Source organism: Mytilus galloprovincialis, chromosome 3 (genome assembly GCF_965363235.1).
Source record: "Mytilus galloprovincialis chromosome 3, xbMytGall1.hap1.1, whole genome shotgun sequence".
In the NCBI taxonomy this organism is placed as follows: Eukaryota; Metazoa; Mollusca; class Bivalvia; order Mytilida; family Mytilidae; genus Mytilus; species Mytilus galloprovincialis.
In genome coordinates this window covers 10,198,078-10,222,940 of record NC_134840.1, presented here as the reverse complement: position 1 = coordinate 10,222,940, position 24,863 = coordinate 10,198,078, and the positions used below count along the sequence as shown (strand labels likewise).

Genomic DNA, 24,863 nt, shown 5'->3' with positions numbered 1-24,863 from the left:
TCTTTTCTGAACATTACAATACTTTGTGCAGACATTCTACATGTATACTTAGATCAGACGGATGCTTTTTGAGAACGAGAACATCTCAATTTTACAACATTTGAAAAAAAGCACAGGAGCTCTTAAACAGACCTCACATCATGCTTAGCTCATAATATGAAAGATATGTAGAAGAAGAAATTTGAAAGTTGTGGTTATGTATTGGAATTCAGCTTAAATCGATGAACCTGAAGAATGCGATATGTTTATTTCGTAGATTCAATGTACTGCAATAATCGGGAATATGAATAGAATGGGCATCTTGAAGAGTGTAATGCACTGTGTAACAGCGTGAAAATGCTCTGCATAATAAAAATAAACAACATCTGAGTAAATGTCTAATATGCAAGTGAAGAAAAGATTTTCACAACAAATTGCTTTTTCACAACTATGCTTCAATGCATTAATAATTCTACATTTCCTTAAAAATAACTGTCGAGTTTTGAATCACAAATAATATCTCATACATGATACACAAGAAACGAAGCGCTATAAGCAATAAAACTACTGCATGTCTTCTAGTATAATGGACAAACCTCAATGTCCTCGACTTCACTTAAATCTGCCACTATACAATATGTATAATATGGCAATTTTCCGTACATTGTTGATAGCTATATATAGAAAACATGCTATAATAAGATTGTTTAAACAGTAATTTTAAGCTTAAATAGAATTAGCGAAGGAAAAGGTGCGAAGGAAAAGGTGATTGCTGTTTTGACTGAATGAAAACATGAAAGTGAAGAAATGAAGAACAACCAAAGAAAACTTATACACAAATGCAGCAAGCATAGATCTACAGATAAATCTTACAATTTGAAGACAGAAGGTAACATTATTCATTTATATCCAGTAATACCTACAGATTGTGAAAAACTACCGTTGTTAAAACTTGTTGTTAAAACTCTGTACTGAAGAACAATTATCTTCGATGTCATCATGGTCATCAGAATTTAGAAATCTGGTAGAACAAATGAAATTCTACTTTCACAAAGTATATGAAATTATATTGATAATAATCAAACATGTGGAAGTGACTAGTTTTGAAGAATCAGGTAAATTAGAGAACCTAGTTATGGTGTAGCAATGATGAGAAATATGTAGAGATTGGATAGCACATTTTGTTGTTTTGTTTCCCCTCAATTAAGATATTTTCAAAATAGATGGAACACCCTTTGGAATAGGTAACATTAGTTCATCTGTAATTTGTTTAATCTCTGGCATGTTTTAAGAAATGATTAGACTAAAGAATCTATTGATAGTATCATTATAATTAACAGTGGATTCATCATTTACATTGATCGTCCTGAATATGCATGAAATATTTGCCACTGGACGTTAAGCAACCAACAATCAATCATTTATTTACATTGGTAACTATTTATTTTGGATTGTGTGACAAAAGGAAAAAATGTTCAATAAATTACAAATTTCTAATAAGGTTTTATGCATACTTTGGCCAAACCACGAAATAGGATATTAACAAAAACTAAAGTTTTTAGCAAGCCATGAAAATTGTAGACCACAAAAATAAATGAATCCACAGGAGTAATTTATAATTTATTTATTTGACATATATTTTTTTTAAATTATTTTGATCAGTTATATTATAATCTTATGATCTGTATTTTTGCTCTTTTTTTTTGTTACGAATTTAAATCATGATTAATAGTGAGTTTTTAATTCATTTTTTTGTTGTTGATACATGTAATTGCAAAAACATAAATGATTAGAAGTGTCTTCTGGATCATGATGCATCAGTTTCAGATTCTTTTTATTTTTTTATTACTGATCATTTGAAACATTATTTTTATGTCTTGGTCATGGAACATTTTTTACTTTTCATTCTTCACACAATTTTAATATTTAGCTGTGCTGAATGAGAAAATGTGCCTTCCAGTCCTATCTATATTTCTTTTAATATCTGTCTTAGTTAAATAATAGAATACACTGTACTATATATATATATATATATATTCTGTAATAATTTTTTACAAATAAACTTCATTTTGATATAATATGCACATATTTATCATGTTTTTGATTCATTTAGGTTGACAGATGTTGGTGAAAGTAGCTTATGGACAAAATTTGACTTACTAATACAGATATCTGATTGGTCTGACATAATGCAGATATAGAACACAGGCTTAATATGGACAAGATATTTAATGCTGATATCAGTTTGATCTGATGGACAAAATTAGCTGTTAGATCTCAGACATTATGCTGATATAGAAGATAGATATAAGCAAGGTATAAATTATGTTATAAAAGTAATTACCACTCATTTTTAGCTCACCTGCTCCGAAGGGCTAAGTGAGCTTTTCTCATCACTTGGCGTCCGTCGTCCGTCTCCGTCGTGAACTTTTTAGATTTTGAACTTCTAGAGAACCACTGAATGGAATGAAACCAAACATGGCATGAATGTTTCTTATGAGGTGCTGACCAAGTGTTGTTACTTTGTAGCCGATCCATCATCCAAGATGGCCGCCAGCGGGGGACTTGGTTTAACATAGGACCCTATGGGAAATGCATACAAATGACTTCTTCTAGAGAACCACTGAATGGAATGAAACCAAACATAGCATGATTGTTCCTTATGAGATGCTGACCAAGTGTTGTTACTGTGTCTCTAATCCATCATCCAAGATGGCTGCCAGCGGAGGGGCTTTGTTTAATATAGGACCCTATGGGAAATGCATACAAAAGTCTTCTTCTAGAGAACCACGGAATTGAATGAAATCAAACATAGCATGAATAGTCCTTTCTTTATGAGGTGCTGGCCAAGTGTTGTTACTTTGTAGCAAAATTTTATCTGTTTTTATATGATTTCAAAAACCCTAGTAGAGTCAGGTGAGCGATACAGGCTCTTGAGAGCCTCTAGTTATTGTTTCCTTACAAGATTTGCTTTCCTTTATGATTGGCAAAACAAAATGTCCTTCTGTTTGAATCCATTAAAAAATGGTTTGAAATGATGATTAACTTTGAACAAGCATGGTGAGAAGCTTGAGTTTTGAGATATTGAAACTGTTGTTATGTTTCATTGAATGTATGACCATATACAATGTATATTTTGTTCTTGGATTTTTGTTTACTGTGGAAAACAACAAGTTGATACTGATTTCTGTGTGCAATGCTTGTTTCTGATGTAATTTTCATAAGTGAAGCTTGCTACCAAAAGTTTTGATAACCAAAATACATGAACTACCAAAATACATGAAAAACAAAATTGAAAATATCTAAACAGCAAAAATGTTTATCCAAATGTTACTTGTCAATACTGATGGCATTGAAATAATATTCTGAGTAATTTGTTAATAGAAAATTGACAATTCATTGTAGACATTCATAATTTCTATCTTTTCTTGCAGCAACAGACCACCTAATAAGCTAAGCAACAAAGAGCTTCAAAGATTGTGCATCTTTCTGAGCTTGAGACAACTGTTTGATAGAGGTAGATATGTAACAAATAACATGCTTATTTAGAATTTTTATTAAGGAAATATAAGTTTGGCTTTTCAAGTTTCATGATTTAATAGAATACTCCATAACTATTTACAGTGCTTAAGTAAAAAAAGAGAATTTGCTCTAGTACAGTAGACTCCGGCCAATTGGATACCCAAAATGTCAGCTAAAAATATCGGATTACCTGATATATTCAATTAGACGATGAATGTATATTCATTGAATATTCTGCAATAATAAGTAGAAATAATCCTGAGATGTTACTAACCCTTACAATTGTGAAAGGGTTGGAGGATTGATGGAGTGATTTTTATCAGTTACATCACCACGATGTTTGCATAAAAAAATATCAGCTGATAATGTAATGATTAAATTTGTTTACACTTGCAGTTTTTAAATCCTATATTAATTAAAATAAATCATATGTCCTGAAATATTTATGTGAATTATTATCTTCCATACATTGGATTTCTTTATTTGTTTAGTAAACAAATTAATATCCATTATTTACATTTTCACACAGGTAAACTAATTTGGCTATAAATAGATCAAAGCATGTGTGTGAATCTCCAATCTAAAGTCATAATTTTTATTATTTTATTTCTTTAAATAATCAAATTTAAATTTATGAAAATGATCATTATTGATATAATACTATTGCATAAAGTTTACATTTTTTTAAGACTATTTATGTTTAGGTCATGGTTCTAGAGGCTTCTTCACAAATTTGTGAACAAACCAATACGGCCGCCATGACATGTGGATACCTTTGCAATGAGAAAAAATATTTAGAACTGACAAAAGTCAGATTTCTCTCGTCAAAATGGATTTATATTTATATTTTTTTCATAAAATTAATAAAATTTTCAGAAGGAGGTACATTCAGTTTAGTTTGTATTTCTCATTCTATGAGCATTTAGAGTTTAATCAAAATTCTCCCAACAGCAACATACTTCTCTTGTCAACTGAGTCTTGATTAATTTATAAATAGATTCAAGCTATTTGAAGTAAAAGGACATATAATTCACATGACAAAGGAAAACAATGAATAAAGACAACAATTTAATAAGAAAAAGATCATTTTTATTTGTTAAAAATAAAATCTTGTCTGCAAGATTGCAAATTTGTAACATCTGAGTCCATTTTCTGTCTGAAAAACATTGAAAATATCCGATTGTACATGGTTTTAACAAAATTATCTGAATATTCTTATCCGATTTGCGGATATATTCTTATATCCGATATTCGATTACACGATAAAATTAACATTAAACATATAGGGAATGGTTTGGTGATTTGAAATAATATATTCGTTTAGCCGATATCCGATTAGGTGGAGTCTACTGTAGTACATTCTGTGCTTAGAAATGAAAAATGATACACACTTGTGTAAATGCATGAAGGTTAAACAAAATTTCAAGTATGCAAGTTTGATGTATTAACCTGCCTTTCTTCATGTTGAATTAGAGTTATGTCATACACAATGTATGCAATGTTTTTTATGCCCCAGCTACGATAGTAGAGGGGCATTATGTTTTCTGGTCTGTACGTCCCTCCGTTTGTCTGTGCATCCGTCTGTCCATCCTTCTGTGCGTCCGTTCACCAGGATTCAGGTTAAAGTTTTTGGTCAAGGTAGTTTTTGATAAAGTTGAAGTCCAATCAACTTTAAACTTATTACACATGTTCCCCATGATATGATCTTTTTAATTTTAATGCCAAATTAAAGTTTTGAACCCAATTTCACGGTCCACTGAACATAGAAAATGAAGCGAAGTTCAGGTTAAAGTTTTTGATGAAGTTGAAGTCTAATCAACGTGAAACTAAGTACACATGTTCCCTATGATATGAATTTTCTAATTTAAATGCCAAATTAGAATTTTGATCCCATTTCACTGTCCACTGAACATGGAAAATGATAGTGCGAGTGGGGCATCCGTGTACTACGGACACATTCTTGTTACTGATTTCAATAAACAAAGATAAGCAGCTGTATATCATTGTACTGCAAACAGATTATGTTTCTTTAATACCTCAAAAACAAAAGTATTGTAAGCTTAATTTCACATTTTAGATAAATAGAATAGCCATAAAGTTTATTTTTGCCTTTTAGGAAGTTTTAAGCACTGTTATTGTTGTTATTGTTAGTCCATTTCAGTCAAATGAGCAAATAATGTTAAAAAATTACTAAATCTTTCAAAAAGAAAATTGCAGGAAACAACATGTTTTACACAATTTTGATAATAATAAAAGGCCTTTTAAAATTTTTCACTTCTACACTTTATATACAACCATCTAAGAGTAAACTTTAATATGTTGAGACCTTAGCCTGAAAAACTTGCACTACTTTCACAACCTGTGTTTACAACCTGAATTTTACATGAAAACTAATGATTTTTACTCCTTTTTTTCAGAATTGAGTAAAAACACGTTTGAAATGGTAACAACTGACTAAATGGATATTCATAATAAATAATGTGTAATTTAGGACTAGATGTTATACATTGTTTATGATCTCAAACATTTATTTTATCTTATTCTTCACTGTCATTGTCTATTAAACAAGTAGAAATTTAGTTGTGGTTTATTATGTTATCTTTTAAAACAAGAGATGTATAAAGAAAAATTGGAAAGATACAGAACTCAGAGGAATATTCAAAACAGAAAAAACACATCAAACAAATGGATAACTGTCATATTCCCTATTTGGTACCAGCATTTTTTAATTCGAAATAGGTTTATTAAACCTGGTTTTATAGCTAGCTAAACCACTGACTTGTATGACAGTCACATAAAAATTCCAGTTTACTGACAACGATGTGTGAACAAAGTTTTTTTGTAAAAATGTCAAAAATTAGGGTACAGCAGTCAACATTGTGTTATTCCTTAACAACGATAAAAAAAACAACATATTTGTAACAAAGAAATACAAAAAGGTACATAAACTAAGTATATTAGATTAGCAAAAAATTAGAAAAACAGGAATACACAAATTTACCAAGTGTTTTCTGTAAGGGCCACAGAGGGTCACACAATAAATTTTAACAATAATTACATATCGCAGAAAGGCTACACTTTTAACTTTTAACTATAAAACTAGTACATGGGTTGATCATTTGAGAAAGATCTCTTGGCTTTCAAAATGTCAGAAATGAAATGAAACATGATAAATCGTATAAACAAGATCCTTTGATTTATCGATTGATCAGATCCTGCTACACATTCATAGTTGAAAAACAAACAGTGTAGTAACAAGCCAATTTAATTTGATGCAAAGCCGATGTTGAATAAACCCATCATAGATAAAGGCAATAGTATTATACAACTGTTTATAACACTTAAAAATCATTTTATTGAAACAAATCAGTCATAAACCAAAACTGATGGAAACATCAACTATAAGAGAGAGAAAATAAAGGAACAACAGAAACTTAAAAATGCTACAGAAAATCGCCAACTTGCATAGAAATGAACAATGTGATATCAGACACCATGACTGTTATGGTTTATCTGTTCCACAGATGACTGATATGTTTCAATTGTAACGGGCCATTCCAGTAAATTTCTGACAGGTGGGGATGGATGGGGAGAATTTTGTTTATACGTATCAGAAAAAAACATCATGAAAAACTACCTATCAGATCTTAAAATTAAGACCTATCAGATGTAGAGTTTCTGTTCATATTGGGTGGATGGGCTTTCATGGGAGAAAAGGACCTATCAGAATTTTTTACTGCAAGGATTGTACCCATCAGAATTTTAAATACAATACCAGATAATGCATGATACATAACTGTCTACATTAAAATGCACCCCTAAGATCTGACGTAGGCATTTTGGTAACCCCTAAGATGTAATTATTTTAAATTATTTACTGCTGCAAGACCCTCAGAAGTTTTTTGCTTATAAGTGTACGTGTCAGATGAAAAAAACTAAATTTTCACCCCTAAGATGTATAAATTTTACACCCCTCAGAAAGGACCATCCAACCCCCTTTAGCAGATATTAACTGGAATGGCCCAACTTATCGAAAGGTCCGAAATATCGAGAGCCTAAATCCATCAATTGGAAATACAACTTTAAAATTTTGATGGATTCAGTTGAGGATTATGCCAGGCAATGGGCTAAGCACGAGAAGGAAGATGTAGACACTCTTTCCGAATGGATTAAGGCAGTGAGGTAGTTGATACAAATCAGAATTAAGAAACTGAATGGGTCTATCAATGCACATGCTACGTCAATCTTTAAAGACCCAAATGTTGCAAAACTATCCTACCTCCATGACAAATATGTTGTTGTCCCTGCAGATAAAGCCCCATACAACATCGTTTTTGTATGTAAAACTCATTACATTAACTGCTTGATAAACGAATTTTGTATTGACAATTCACTTGGAAACTCAACATATACCCTCACGACACTTACCAAAGAGGAAATCCTGGATAATCATAGGTCTGTTCTGTGTTCCTTTGGAATTTCAACCAAAGATGAAGAACTGGATCTTCCATCACTGTATTGGATACCTAAACTACATAAGTGTCCTTACAAGCAACGGTATATTGCTGGGTCTTCCAAGTGCTCCACGAAACCTCTTTCAAAATTATTAACATCTATTTTATCAGCAATCAAAGACGGACTTCAAAGTTATTGTGAAACTGCCTATTCTAGAGGGGGCGTAAATCAGATGTGGATACTTAAAAATTCCAAAGATCTTTTAGAGTACATACAATCTAACGCTCTTTCATCTTGTAACAGTATTAAAACATTTGACTTTTCTACTCTGTACACTAGTATTCCACATTCCAAACTAAAAGACAAATTGAAAGAGTTGGTATTGCTTTGCTTCGTAAAAAAGAATGGCCAACGTAGATAGTATCTTGTCTTAGGGAGGGATAAATCCTACTTTGTAAAGGATCACTCTGATTCGAACAAAAAATTCTCTGAAACTGATATCAAGATGCTTGATTTCTTGATTGACAACATATTTGTTACGTTCGGAGGACTTGTTTTTCAACAGACTGTCGGCATTCCAATGGGAACAAACTGTGCCCCTCTACTTGCCGACTCGTTTCTTTATTATTATGAGGCTGACTTCATGCAGGAACTTCTTAGGAAGAAAGATAAGAAGTTAGCAATATCCTTTAACTCTACTTTTCGCTATATAGATGATGTTCTTTCACTCAATAATTCAAAATTTGGTGACTATGTGGAACGCATCTATCCCATCGAGCTAGTGATAAAGGATACTAAGATACAGTTGAGTCGGCCTCATATCTTGACTTACATCTAGAAATTGACAATGAGGGTCGGTTGAAAACAAAACTTTACGACAAAAGAGATGATTTCAGCTTTCCAATTGTGAACTTTCCATTTCTAAGTAGCAACATTCCAGCAGCACCTGCATACGGGGTATATATCTCCCAATTGATACGATATTCACGTGCTTGCATTTCCTATCATGATTTTCTTGATAGAGGGTTGCTGCTCACAAGGAAGCCATTGAACCAAGAGTTCCAAATGGTGAAGTTGAAATCATCCCTTCGTAAATTTTACGGACGCCATCACGAGTTGGTTGACCGTTATGGAATAACCGTTTCACAAATGATATCGGATATGTTCCTTACGTCGTAACTACAATCCCCTTCCCTTTCATGAATGTGACCTACCGAATTAGACTATTTACCGGATTTGTTATCACATAAGCAACACGACGGGTGCCGCATGTGGAGCAGGGTCTGCTTACCCTTCCGGAGCACCTGAGATCACCCCTAGTTTTTTGGTGGGGTTCGTGTTGTTTATTGTTTAGTTTTCTATGTTGTGTCGTGTGTGCTGTTGTTTGTTTGTCTTTTTCATTTTTAGCCATGGCGTTGTCAGTTTGTTTTAGATTTATGAGTTTGACTGTCCCTTTGGTATCTTTCGTCCCTCTTTTATCATGTCCTCTAGTCTTATGTAGAAGAAACAAGCATCTGGCGTATCAAATTGTAAACCTGGTTAGGTCTCTGACATTGTGCCGATATAGAAGCATGTCAGTGAGGATTTATGTCCACCCCAAAAAGGTGCTGATCACTTCGCTGGGTATTCTCTTGCAGACGAAACTCTCAACAGCAGTGGCATCCACCCAATGACCAGTAAGCACTCATCTAAGAAACTAGGCAATAAGATAGTATTAAAAGAGGTAAATAGCGTATTTACTTTTAAAATGGATAAATTTCTAAAAAAATTCGTTTCATATTCTGGAAGTTAAGTTGTTATGAATCTTATACACAATGCTGAATTACCACAAAACACGATCTGAGTTTGAATTTTGGAGGTACCACTTTTACTACTCTATATAAGTAAACTCATCATAGACACCAGGATTAAAAATCTACATTTACGCCAGACGGTCGTTTCAACTACAAAAGACTCATCAGTGACGCTCAGATTAAAAGATGTAAAAAAGGACGAATAAAGTACGAAAATGAAGAACATTGAGGACCAAAAATTCCGAAAAGTACATCTAAGGTAATCTTTTCCTGAGGTAGAAAAGCCTTAGTATTTCAAAAATTGAAAGTTTTGTTAACAGTTAGTTTATAATTATGAACATACCAATGATAACTCAAGTCAACACAGTAATGTGACCTTGAAAAAGCACAGGCACTTGTCTCAGAATTTTTTTTCCCTATATACCTTAATATAACACAAGGAACTTCACTAAATTTTTTGAAAAATGACACCCAGTCCCGAATTCCCGTTATTTTTCGATTTCTCGGTTGTCAAACCTACTTAAACTTATGCCATACATCTAAATTGATTTATCTAAACAATGGTATATGGCACGACTATCATTGTTGTCGGGATCATTAGTAACAGGCCTCAGAAGTCGGTCAATTATTTTATTTTTATATTTCTGAATGTATGCAAAAATTGAGATAATATACGCAAAGTTTTTTTTTAAATTTTTTATTTTACACAGATTAGAAGAAAAAACTGACATGGTAAGAACAAACAAAATAACACAATTGGAATATTTTATTCTTGTACGTGTCGATGAATACAACTGCATGATCTATTTTAGTTTACGAACTTTACCTGTGGTAATATGGACGTCTTCATGGACGTCAAGTTGGTTACTTATTCCCTATTCCCTATTCGTTACATATTCCCTATTCCCTATTCGTTACCTATTCGTTACCTATTCCCTATTCCCTATTCGTTACCTATTCATTACCTATTACCTATTCCCTATTCGTTACCTATTCGTTACCTATTCCCTATTCCCTATTCGTTACCTATTCCCTATTCCCTATTCGTTACCTATTCGTTACCTATTCCCTATTCCCTATTCATTACCTATTCGTTACCTATTCCCTATTCCCAATTCGTTACCTATTCCCTATTCCCTATTCGTTACCTATTTCCTATTCCCTATTCGTTACTTATTCCCTTTTCCCTATCGTTACCTATTCGTTACTTATTCCCTATTCCTTATTCGTTACTTATTCGATTTTTAATATCCTTCCCCCTTTTTAATTGTTTATACTCTTATATCTGGTAATAGTTCTAAATTTGTTGAGGTAAAATGACCTTTTTATGACCTATTTATATGTGTTTGTGCTCAACCGATCCTTTTACTTTATGTCCGATACTCATTTGTTCCTTATTTGATTTTTATACGTTCTACCTTTTAACTGCTTTATGTCCGTATGTTTGAAGATGGATCTTGGTTCGAAGGGATGAAATCACCGTGTTAGCGCTTGCATATAAAAAAAAAAATGATTGCCAATGAGACAACACCCCACAATAGACCAAAAGGACACAGAAACTATCAACTATAGTTCAATGTACGGCCTTCAACAATGAGCATAGCCCAAACCGTGTAGTCACCTATAAAAGGCCCAGACATGACAATTTCAAACAATTCAAACAACAAAACTAACGGCCGTATTTCATATACAAAAAAATAAACGGAAAACAAATATGTAACACAAAAACAAACGATAACTATTTAATTTCAGGCTCTTGTCTAGGGACAGGCACATACTAACATAATGTGGTGGGGTTAAACATGTTAGCAGGGTGTACATCGTTTCGGAGCATGCTATTACTTTGTTTAATTCGTTCCATCACTCGCTTATAATTCGCTTATAATACGTGTATCATACGTTGCACCTTTAAAAACATGATTTTCAATTGTTTTGTTGTCTCTGGTGGTAGATTTGGGTTCTTAGAGGTGATATAACTCTATAATAAAATTGAGAATGGAAATGGGGAATGTGTCAAAGAGACAACAACCCGACCAAATAAAAAACAACAACAACAGATGGTCACCAACAGGTCTTCAATGTAGCGAGAAATTCCCGCACCCGGAGGCGTCCTTCAGCTGGCCCCTAAACAAATATATACTAGTCTATAAGCGCATATGTACCCGTTCCAGCACTCGGATAATACCCTGTTAAATATTCATTACTTATTCGCTTTTAATACGTTTGTTGTACGTTGCACCTTTTAGAAAAGGATTTTCAATTGTGTTCATATCTCTGGTGGTAATAATGTGTTCTTATAGATGAAATACACCTATTAGCGCGTATGTACCCGTTCCAGCGCTCGGATAATACCCTGTTACTTATTCGTTCCTTATTCGCTTTTAATGCACAGGGTATTCGTTGTACCTTGAAATAAATCGTTTTTTAATTGTGTTCATGTCTCTGGTGGTAACAATGTGTTCTTAGAGATGAAATACCCCTATTAGCGCGTATGTACCCGTTCCAGCGCTTGGATAATACCCGGTTACTTATTCGTTCCTTATTCGCTTTTAATGCACAGGGTATTCGTTGCACCTTGAAATAAATCGTTTTTTATTTGTGTTCATGTCTCTGGTGGTAACAATGTGTTCTTAAAGATAAATTGACCCTATTAGCGCGCATGTACCCGTTCCAGCGCTCGGTTAATACCCTGTTACCTATTCGTTACCTATTCACTTATAATACGTTTGTTGTACGTTGCACCTTTAAGAAAAGGATTTTCAATTATGTCCATGTCTCTGGTGGTAACAATATGTTCTTAGAGATGAAATGACCCTATTAGCGCGCATGTACCCGTTCCAGCGCTCGGTTAATAGCCTGTTACCTATTCGTTACCTATTCACTTATATTACGTTTGTTGTACGTTGCACCTTTTAGAAAAGGATTTTCAATTGTGTCAATGTCTCTGGTGGTAACAATGTCTTCTTAGAGATGAAATGACTCTATTAGCGTGCATGTACCCGTTCCAGCGGTCGGATAATACCCTGTTACTTATTCGTTCCTTATTCGCTTTTAATGCGCGGGGTAAGTATACGTTGCACCTTGAAATAAATCGTTTTTTGATTGTGTTCATGTCTCTGGTGGTAACAGTGTGTTCTTAGAGACAAAATGACCCTATTAGAGCGCATGTACCCGTTTCAGCGCTCAATTAATACCCTGTTACCTATTCGTTACCTATTCGTTACCTATTCACTTATAATACGTTTTTTGTACGTTGCACCTTTTAGAAAAGGATTTTCAATTGTGTCCATGTCTCTGGTGGTAACAATGTGTTCTTAGAGATGAAATGACCCTATTAGCGCGCATGTACCCGTTCCAGCGCTCGGTTAATACCCTGTTACCTATTCGTTACTTATTCGCTTTTAATACGTTTGTTGTACGTTGCACCTTTTAGAAAAGGATTTTCAATTGTGTTCATATCCCTGGTGGTAATAATGTGTTCTTATAGATTAAATACCCCTATTAGCGCGTATGCACCCGTTCCAGCGCTCGGATAATACCCTGTTACTTATTCGCTTTTAATGCACAGGGTATTCGTTGCACCTTGAAATAAATCGTTTTTTAATTGTGTTCATGTCTCTGGTGGTAACAATGTGTTCTTAGAGATAAAATGACCCTATTAGCGCGCATGTACCCGTTCCAGCACTCGGTTAATACCCTGTTACCTATTCGTTACCTTTTGACTTATAATACGTTTGTTGTACGTTGCACCTTTTAGAAAAGGATTTTCAATTGTGTCCATGTCTCTAGTGGTAACAATGTCTTCTTAGAGATGAAATGACTCTATTAGCTTGCATGTACCCGTTCCAGCGCTCGGATAATACCCTGTTACTTATTCGTTCGTTATTCGCTTTTAAAGCGCGGGGTAAGTATACGTTGCACCTTGAAATAAATCGTTTTTTAATTGTGTTCATGTCTCTGGTGGTAACAGTGTGTTCTTAGAGACGAAATGACCCTATTTGAGCGCATGTACCCGTTCCAGCGCTCGGTTAATACCCTGTTACCTATTCGTTACCTATTCGTTACCTATTCACTCATAATACGTTTGTTGCACGTTGCACCTTTTAGAAAAGGATTTTCAATTGTGTCCATGTCTCTGGTGGTAACAATGTGTTCTTAGAGATGAAATGACCCTATTAGCGCGCATGTACCCGTTCCAGTGCTCGGTTAATACCCTGTTACCTATTCGTTACTTATTCATTACCTATTCACTTATAATACGTTTGTTGTACGTTGCACCTTTTAGAAAAGGATTTTCAATTGTGTCCATGTCTCTAGTGGTAACAATGTCTTCTAAGAGATGAAATGACTCTATAAGCGTGCATGTACCCGTTCCAGCGCTCGGATAATACCCTGTTATGTATTCGCTTTTAATGCACAGGGTATTCGTTGCACCTTGAAAGAAATCGTTTTTTAATTGTGTTCATGTCACTGGTGGTAACAATGTGTTTTTAGAGATGAAATGACCCTGTTAGCGCGCATGTACCCGTTCCAGCGCTCGGTTAATACCCTGTTACCTATTCGTTACCTATTCGTTACCTATTCGTTACCTTTTGACTTATAATACGTTTGTTGTACGTTGCACCTTTTAGAAAAGGATTTTCAATTGTGTCCATGTCTCTGGTGGTAACAGTGTGTTCTTAGAGACAAAATGACCCTATTAGAGCGCATGTACCCGTTTCAGCGCTCAATTAATACCCTGTTACCTATTCGTTACCTATTCGTTACCTATTCACTTATAATACGTTTTTTGTACGTTGCACTTTTTAGAAAAGGATTTTCAATTGTGTCCATGTCTCTGGTGGTAACAATGTGTTCTTAGAGATGAAATGACTCTATTAGCTTGCATGTACCCGTTCCAGCGCTCGGATAATACCCTGTTACTTATTCGTTCCTTATTCGCTTTTAAAGCGCGGGGTAAGTATACGTTGCACCTTGAAATAAATCGTTTTTTAATTGTGTTCATGTCTCTGGTGGTAACAGTGTGTTCTTAGAGACGAAATGACCCTATTTGAGCGCATGTACCCGTTCCAGCGCTCGGTTAATACCCTATTACCTATTCGTTACCTATTCACTTATAATACGTTTCTTGTACGTTGCACCTTTTAGTAAAGGATTTTCAATTGTGTCCATGTCTCTGGTGGTAACAATGTGTTCTTAGAGATGAAATGACCCTATTAGCGCGCATGTACCCGTTCCAGCGCTCGGTTAATACCCTGTTACCTATTCGTTACGTATTCATTACCTATTCACTTATAATACGTTTGTTGTACGTTGCACCTTTTAGAAAAGGATTTTCAATTGTGTCCATGTCTCTAGTGGTAACAATGTCTTCTTAGAGATGAAATGACTCTATAAGCGTGCATGTACCCGTTCCAGCGCTCGGATAATACCCTGTTATTTATTCGCTTTTAATGCACAGGGTATTCGTTGCACCTTGAAAGAAATCGTTTTTTAATTGTGTTCATGTCACTGGTGGTAACAATGTGTTTTTAGAGATGAAATGACCCTATTAGCGCGCATGTACCCGTTCCAGCGCTCGGTTAATACCCTGTTACCTATTCGTTACATATTCGTTACCTTTTCACTTATAATACGTTTGTTGTACGTTGCACCTTTTAGAAAAGGATTTTCACTTGTGTTCATGTCTCTGGTGGTAACAATGTGTAATTAGAGATAAAATGACCCTATTAGCGCGCATGTACCCGTTCCAGCGCTTGATTAATACCCTGTTACCTATTCGTTACCTATTCGTTACTTATTCGCTTATAATACGTTTGTTGTACGTTGCAGCTTTTAGAAAAAAGATTTTCATTTGTGTTCATGTCTCTGGTGGTAACAATGTGTTCTTAGAGATGAAATAACCCTTTTAGCGCGTATGTACCCGTTCCAGCGCTCGGTTAATACCCTGTTACTTATTTGTTACCTATTCGTTACTTATTCCCTATTCCCTATGCGTTACCTATTCCTAACTTATTCCCTATTCCCTATTTGTTACCTATTCGTTACTTATTCCCTATTCCCTATGCGTTACCTATTCGTTATTTATTCTCTATTCCCTATTCGTTACTTGTTCGTTACTTATTCCTTATTTGTTACTTATTCAATTTTTGATATCCTCACCCTTTTTAATTTTTGTCGAGCCTGCAACTTTTGTTGCAGAAAGCTCGACATAGAGATAGTGATCCGGTGGCGGCGGCAGCTACGGCGGCTACGGCGACGGCGGTGTTAGCTAACTTTTTAAAACTTTATTTTTTAGAAGGTGGAAGAACTGGATGCTTCATACTTTGTATATAGATGCCTCATGTTACGAAGTTTCTGTCAGTCACATGTCAAATGTCCTTGACCTCATTTTCATGGTTCAGTGACCACCTGAAAAAAAAGTTAAGATTTTTTGTAATGTTGAATTCTCTCTTATTTTAAGTAATAGGATAGTTATATTTGGTATGTGCGTACCTTGTAAGGTCCTCATGCCCGTCAGACAGTTTTCACTTAACCTCGACCTCATTTCATGGATCAGTGAACAAGGTTAAGTTTTGGTGGTCAAGTCCATATCTCAGATACTATAAGCAATAGGGCAAGTATATTCGGTGTATGGAAGGACTGTAAGGTGTCCATGTCCAACTGGCAGGTGTCATCTGACCTTGACCTTATTTTCATGGTTCAGTGGTTATAGTTAAGTTTTTGTGTTTTGGTCTCTTTTTCTCATACTTTACACAATAGATCTACAATATTTGTTGTATGGAATGATTGTAAGGTGTACATGTCTAGCGTGCAGATGTCATCTGACCTTGACCTCATTTTCATGGTTGAGTGGTCAAAGTTAAGTTTTTGAGTTTTGGTCTTTTTATCTAATACTATATGCTATAAGTCAACTATATTTGGTGTATGGAAATATTATATGATCTGTATGTCAGTCGCTCAGGTTTTATTTGACCTCGACCTCATTTTCACGGATCATTGCTAAGTTTTTGTGTTTTGGTCTATTTTTCTTAAACTATAAGTAAGAGGTCAACTATATTTGTTGTATGAAAGCATTGTTAGCTGTACATGTCTGTCTGGCATGTTTCATCTTACCTTGACCTCATTTTGATGGTTCATTGGTCTTTGTTATCTTGGTTAATGTTAAGTTATGTGACAGTTGTTATAAAGCTTTATACTTAATATAAAAAGAAGATGTGGTATGATTGCCAATGAGACAACTATCCACAAAAGACCAAAATGACACAGACATTAACAACTATAGGTCACCGTACTGCCTTCAACAATGAGCAAAGCCCATACCGCATAGTCGGCTATAAAAGGCCCCGATAAGACAATGTAAAACAATTCAAACGAGAAAACTAACGGCCTTATTTATGTAAAAAAAATGAACGAAAAACAAATATGTAACACATAAACAAACGACAACCACTGAATATACAGGCTCCTGACTTGGGACAGGCACATACATAAATAATGTGGTGGGGTTAAACATGTTAAGACTATCAACATAATATCAATGATTAGTAAAGAAGGCGAGACATTTCAGCGTGTGCACTCTTGTTTATATTCTTATCTCTTGTTATAGATCTAAATTTGTTGAGGTAAAATGACCTTTTCATGACCTATTTTGATGTGTTTGTGCTCAACCGATCCTATTGCTTTATGTTAGATACTTATTTGTTTATTATTTGATTTTTATACGTTCTACCTTTTAAATGTTTTATATTCGTATGTTTGAAGATCTGGTTCTTGGTTCGAAGAGGTGAAATCACCTTTTAGCGCTTGTATAAAAGTAAACATTTTAGAAAATGAAATCTGGCGGTAACTATGTGTTCTTAGAGATGAAATAACCCTATTAGCGTGTATGTACCCTTTCCAGCGTTCGGTTTGTACCCTGTAACTTATTCGTTCCTTAATCGCTTTTAATACGCGTGGTATACGTTGCACCTTGAAATAAAACGATTATCGATTGCTTTCATGTCTCTGGTGGTAATTATGTGTTCTCTGAGTTGAAAAAAAATCTATTAGCACATATGTACCCATTTCACCGCTACACTGATACCCTGTTACTTATTCGTTCCTTATTCGCTTTTAAAACGTGTGTTATGCGTTGCACTTTAAAAAAGAAATATTTTTGTGTCTCTGGTGGTAACTGTCGGTTCTTAGAGGTGAAATAACCCTAATAGAACATATGTACCCGTTTCAGCGCTCGACTGATACCCTGTTACTTATTCGTTCCTTATTCGCTTTTAAAACGTGTGTTATGCGTTGCACTTTAAAAAGAAATATTTTTGTGTCTCTGGTGGTAACTGTCGGTTCTTAGAGGTGAAATAACCTTAATCGAACATATGTACCCGTTTCAGCGCTCGACTGATACCCTGTTACTTATTCGTTCCTTATTCGCTTTAAATACGCGTGCTATGCGTTGCACCTTGAAATAAGAAGTAACGAATAAGTAACAAGGTATTAGCCGCGAGCTGGAACGGGTACATACGCGCTAAAAGGGTTATTTCATCTCTAAGAACACATTGTTACCACCAGAGACATGAACACAAATGAAAATCTTTTTCTAAAAGCTGCAACGTACAACAAACGTATTATAAGCGAATAAGTAACGAATAGGTAACGAATAGGTAACAGGGTATTAACCGAGCGCTGGAACGGGTACATGTGCGCTAATAGGGTCATTTCATCTCTAAGAACACATTGTTACCACCAGAGACATGGACACAATTGAAAATCCTTTTCTAAAAGGTGCAACGTACAACACACGTATTATAAGTGAATAGGTAACGAATAGGTAACAGGGTATTAACCGAGCGCTGGAACGGGTACATCCGCGCTAATAGGGTCATTTCATCTCTAAGAACATATTGTTACCACCAGAGACATGGACACAATTGAAAATCCTTTTCTAAAAGGTGCAACGTACAACAAACGTATTATAAGTGAATAGGTAACGAATAGGTAACAGGGTATTAACCGAGCGCTGGAACGGGTACATGCGCGCTAATAGGGTCATTTCATCTTTAAGAACACATTGTTACCACCAGAGACATGAACACAAATAAAAAACGATTTATTTCAAGGTGCAACGAATACCCTGTGCATTAAAAGCGAATAAGGAACGAATAAGTAACCGGGTATTATCCAAGCGCTGGAACGGGTACATACGCGCTAATAGGGGTATTTCATCTATAAGAACACTTTATTACTACCAGGGATATGAACACAATTGAAAATCCTTTTCTAAAAGGTTCAACGTACAACAAACGTATTATAAGTGAATAGGTAACGAATAGGTAACAGGGTATTAACCGAGCGCTGGAACGGGTACATGCGCGCTAATAGGGTCATTTCATCTCTAAGCACATTGTTACCACCAAAGACATGGACACAATTGAAAATCCTTTTCTAAAAGGTGCAACGTACAACAAACGTATTATAAGTGAATAGGTAACGAATAGGTAACAGGGTATTAACCGAGCGCTGGAACGGGTACATGCGCGCTAATAGGGTCATTTCATCTCTAAGAACACATTTTTACCACCTGAGACATGAACACATTTAAAAAACGATTTATTTCAAGGAGCAACGAATACCCTGTGCATTAAAAGCGAATAAGGAACGAATAAGTAACCGGGTATTATCCGAGCGCTGGAACGGGTACATACGCGCTAATAGGGGTATTTCATCTATAAGAACATATTATTACCACCAGAGATATGAACACAATTGAAAATCTTTTTCTAAAAGGTGCAACGTACAACAAACGTATTATAAGTGAATAGGTAACGAATAGGTAACGAATAGGTAACAGGGTATTAACCGAGCGCTGGAACGGGTACAGGCACGCTAATAGGGTCATTTCATCTCTAAGAACACATTTTTACCACCTGAGACATGAACACATTTAAAAAACGATTTATTTCAAGGAGCAACGAATACCCTGTGCATTAAAAGCGAATAAGGAACGAATAAGTAACCGGGTATTATCCGAGCACTGGAACGGGTACATACGCGCTAATAGGGGTATTTCATCTATAAGAACATATTATTACCACCAGAGATATGAACACAATTGAAAATCCTTTTTTAAAAGGTGCAACGTACAACAAACGTATTATAAGTGAATAGGTAACGAATAGGTAACAGGGTATTAACCAAGCGCTGGAACGGGTACATGCGCTCTAATAGGGTCATTTCGTCTTTAAGAACACATTGTTACCACCAGAGACATGAACACAATTAAAAAACGATTTATTTCAAGGTGCAACGTATACTTACCCCGCGCATTAAAAGCGAATAAGGAACGAATAAGTAACAGGGTATTATCCGAGCGCTGGAACGGGTACATGCACGCTAATAGAGTCATTTCAGCTCTAAGAAGACATTGTTACCACCAGAGACATGGACACAATTGAAAATCCTTTTCTAAAAGGTGCAACGTACAACAAACGTATTATAAGTGAATAGGTAACGAATAGGTAACGAATAGGTAACGAATAGGTAACAGGGTATTAACCGAGCGCTGGAACGGGTACATGCGCGCTAATAGGGTCATTTCATCTCTAACAACACATTGTTACCACCAGAGACATTGACACAATTGAAAATCCTTTTCTAAAAGGTGCAACGTAGAACAAACGTATTATAAGTGAATAAGTAATGAATATTTAACAGGGTATCATCCGAGCGCTGGAGCGGGTACATATGCGCTTATAGAGTTATTTCACCTCTAAGAACCCAAATCTACCACCAGAGACAACAAAACAATTGAAAATCATGTTTTAAAAGGTGCAACGTATGATACACGTATTATAAGCGAATTATAAGCGAGTGATGGAACGAATTAAACAAAGTAATAGCATGCTCCGAAACGATGTACACCCTGCTAACATGTTTAACCCCACCACATTATGTTAGTATGTGCCTGTCCCTAGACAAGAGCCTGAAATTAAGTAGTTATCGTTTGTTTTTGTGTTACATATTTGTTTTCCGTTTATTTTTTTGTATATGAAATACGGCCGTTAGTTTTGTTGTTTGAATTGTTTGAAATTGTCATGTCTGGGCCTTTTATAGGTGACTACACGGTTTGGGCTATGCTCATTGTTGAAGGCCGTACATTGAACTATAGTTGATAGTTTCTGTGTCATTTTGGTCTATTGTGGGGTGTTGTCTCATTGGCAATCATACCACATCTTTTTTTATATGCAAGCGCTAACACGGTGATTTCATCCCTTCGAACCAAGATCCATCTTCAAACATACGGACATAAAGCAGTTAAAAGGTAGAACGTATAAAAATCAAATAAGGAACAAATGAGTATCGGACATAAAGTAAAAGGATCGGTTGAGCACAAACACATATAAATAGGTCATAAAAAGGTCATTTTACCTCAACAAATTTAGAACTATTACCAGATATAAGAGTATAAACAATTAAAAAGGGGGAAGGATATTAAAAATCGAATAAGTAACGAATAAGGAATAGGGAATAAGTAACGAATAGGTAACGATAGGGAAAAGGGAATAAGTAACGAATAGGTAACGAATAGGGAATAGGAAATAGGTAACGAATAGGGAATAGGGAATAGGTAACGAATTGGGAATAGGGAATAGGTAACGAATAGGTAACGAATTGGGAATAGGGAATAGGTAACGAATAGGTAACGAATAGGGAATAGGGAATAAGTAACGAATAGGTAACGAATAGGGAATAGGGAATAGGTAACGAATAGGTAACGAATAGGGAATAGGTAACGAATAGGTAACGAATAGGGAATAGGGAATAGGTAACGAATAGGTAACGAATAGGGAATAGGTAACGAATAGGTAACGAATAGGGAATAGGGAATAGGTAACGAATAGGTAACGAATAGGGAATAGGTAACGAATAGGGAATAGGTAACGAATAGGGAATAGGGAATAAGTAACCAACTTGACGTCCATGACGTCTTCTAGAATACGTCACTTTTGGTAGTGCTGATGCATTTATGTGACACGCAGTTATATTTCGTTCGTTGTGTCCAGGTATACTGTCGTAAATTCATTGGAGGTGTCAGTTGCTAATTACAGGTAACAAGTACTATATTATTATGTATTTCTTTGCACTGATTGTCTTTGCATTTATTTATACTGTATTCCTGTCAGGTAGTGTTGTCATTCTGTCGTATTTTAAACATTGCCATATAAGCGGGAGGTTCGGATAGCCATAAAACAATTCAACCCACATTTTTTTTCTTAAAATACCCTGCACCAAATAAAGGCAACAGTAGTATACCGCTGTTCAAAACTCATAAATCCATGGACAAAACACAAAATCGGGGTAACAAACTAAAACTGAGGGAAACGCATTAAAAATAAGAGAACAACGACACAACATTAAAATGTAACACACACACACACACACACACACACACACACACACACACAGAGAAACGGACTAAGCATTAGACAAAATCCTATGAGAATAACAAATATAACATCAGAACCAAATACATGACACGTCTTATGGTAATGTGAATTCACACTAAAAAATAAGAGAAAACAAACGACAACGGAAACACAACGTTAAAATGTAACACAAACAGAAACGAACTATAATATAACAATGGCCATACTCCTGACTTGGTACAGGAGTTTTTTAAAGGAAAAATTGGTAGGTTGAACCTGGTTTTGTGGCATGCCAAACCTTCCTCTTTTATGGCCATGTGAAATATAACATTAAAATGACAACACATTACAGGACTACTATATAAATGAATAGCAGAACACAATAGACAAAGAAACACACGAATAATAGCTAACAAAAGGCAACAAGTTAAAAAAAATTAATACGCCAGAAGTGCATTTTGTCCACACAAGACTTAGTGACGCCCAGATACAAAAGTTTGAAAGCCGAAACAAGTACAAAGTTGAACAGCATCGAGGACCAAAAGTTCAAAAAAGTTTTGCCAAAAACGTCCAGGGTTTTCTGTTAGGTACCAGAACATCCCTATTATTTAGAATAATTTATACTTTTGCAAACAGTTAATTTTATAAAATGACTATACAAAAGATGTACACGATAAAACTGAAGTATTAGCTAATTACAGGAAACAACCAAAATACATTATATAACCCGACAAAATGCAACACATTCGAATAAGTTTAAACCTCAACGCCAAGTGACGTCATATTAGAAATTGTAAAAAATGACAAAAAATGACGTCACATTTGAATTAGTTAAACAGATCATCAAAAAATGAAAAATGACGTCACATTTGAATGAATAAGATATAATTAGGATTGATTTAAGCATAGATTTAATACCCATAGATGAAGCTCAACCCTGACTTCAAAGGTTCTATGTGCGTTGTAATGGCTTATTTGATAATGACATGAACCAGTTGGTCATTGAGATGCAGATTGACAATCAAGACAATAGAAAACTGACAATTAAAAGCTACTCAGCTATTAAACATGCTAAAAATCACAAAGAAACAAAATCAAAATATATATTTCATATTGACTTGATTATAAAAAGTAATATTCGTTTAGATAAAACAATATAACAATTTTTTCTCGAAAAGAAACCAATAAATGTGAATATTTTTCTTCTTTAGGTAGAACTTCTGTTTTCATTATATTTAAATGTATAGATTTTATACCAAATTCAATTTAACTATATCTTAACAATGTATGCTTACTATTAATAACAAGTTTATTGAAAATATAATTGTTAGAAAACATTAAAATTGAACACGTTGAAAATATGTGTGTCCCAAAAAATATTTTCCATGCCTTGCATGTTTTGTTATTTCACTAAATTCTTAAAACTCTTTACTTATAAATACATATTTCATAAACATCATGAATGAAATTATTATAATTTTTATAATTAGCCATAAACTATATATCTAATACATCTATGATTTAGTAACTAACTTATTCTGAATAATATTAAAATGATTTCAAAAAGACAATTTCTCGTCTAAATCTGTAGGAAAACTGACGAAAAAAGGAAAATAATGTACTTTCTTATAAATTTTTCCCAAATTCGACGCATTTCAACACCTTAATGAAGCACATCAAAGAAAAGGTATATTATAAAAGTTCAACAACGTGCTATTCCCATTTTCAGGAACTACCAGGAACAAAAATGTTTTTATAAAATATAAATATACAAATCCAAAAAATATATTTTTGAATTTAGTTCCATATTTCCCTTGTAAAATGCGCAATTTTTGATCGATTTCATCCATTTAAAAAAATTACTGTATGGTGTTCTATTCTTATACAGTATTTTAAATATGCAATACTACCTTTCACAGAAGGTTTTTTCTCCTGAATTTTTACAGCTATCAATATAAAATTTTAAAATCAACATTATATGTTGTACTACATTATATGGGTCAAAATTTTTTTTATCGCCTACACAAAAAGAATATACAGATAAAAAATGTTTGCCTTTACAATCTGTCATAGGTCATTTAGATATTTTATCATTGGTACGAAAATTATAGTTATATTTTGTTTTATGTCTTATTTTTAGAGTTGTCATATAATAATAATATCTTTAAGACCATATTTGAAACTGTACATATTTGTAATCCTGCTTGTTTGTTTTCTGTCTCTATGTCAAAAATAAACAAATTATAAAAAAAAGTCAGGAATATGCCAGTTGTGATGACTTGGTTCGCTTCTATGTATTTTTGCGATTGTTTTGTTGCAGTTAAGGGGTTGTATTGTTTCGTTGTTTTCCTCTCATTTGATTCCCTCGGTTATAGTTTGTAGTCGCTTAATCGATTTATGTCTATTGAACAGCGGCGTACCTATACTACTGTTGTCTTTATTGCATTAAAAATTCAATTTTAACCAATTTTATGTTTTAGATTAGTATGGTTGCTTCTATAATATATAGTAACTACAACTAGCAAAAATGATCCACGAATCAAAACTTACAAATTTCCATGATCATTATTGCAGAAATCGTTAGTCAACTCCTTGTGGCTATTTTTACATCTTTTTGCGTTATTGGTTTGATCCCGGAAACGAATGTGTGCTTTTCCTGCATCGTTGGCGTCAACAAATTGTTAAGGTTTTGTGA

At 34.5% G+C, this 24,863-nt stretch overlaps 1 protein-coding gene across 1 annotated transcript in view; it reads left to right on the top strand.

Annotated features, from left to right (window-relative positions):
* Nucleotides 1-6,080, top strand: part of LOC143067161 (RNA-binding motif protein, X chromosome-like) — a 38,974-nt gene extending 32,894 nt beyond the window's left edge. Inside the window, exons 12-14 of the transcript XR_012975864.1 lie at nucleotides 2,093-2,295; nucleotides 3,414-3,496; nucleotides 5,919-6,080. The gene's annotated coding sequence lies outside the window, so the exon portion shown is untranslated. The remainder of the gene's footprint in view (nucleotides 1-2,092; nucleotides 2,296-3,413; nucleotides 3,497-5,918) is intronic.
* The last annotated feature ends 18,783 nt before the right edge of the window (nucleotides 6,081-24,863 follow it).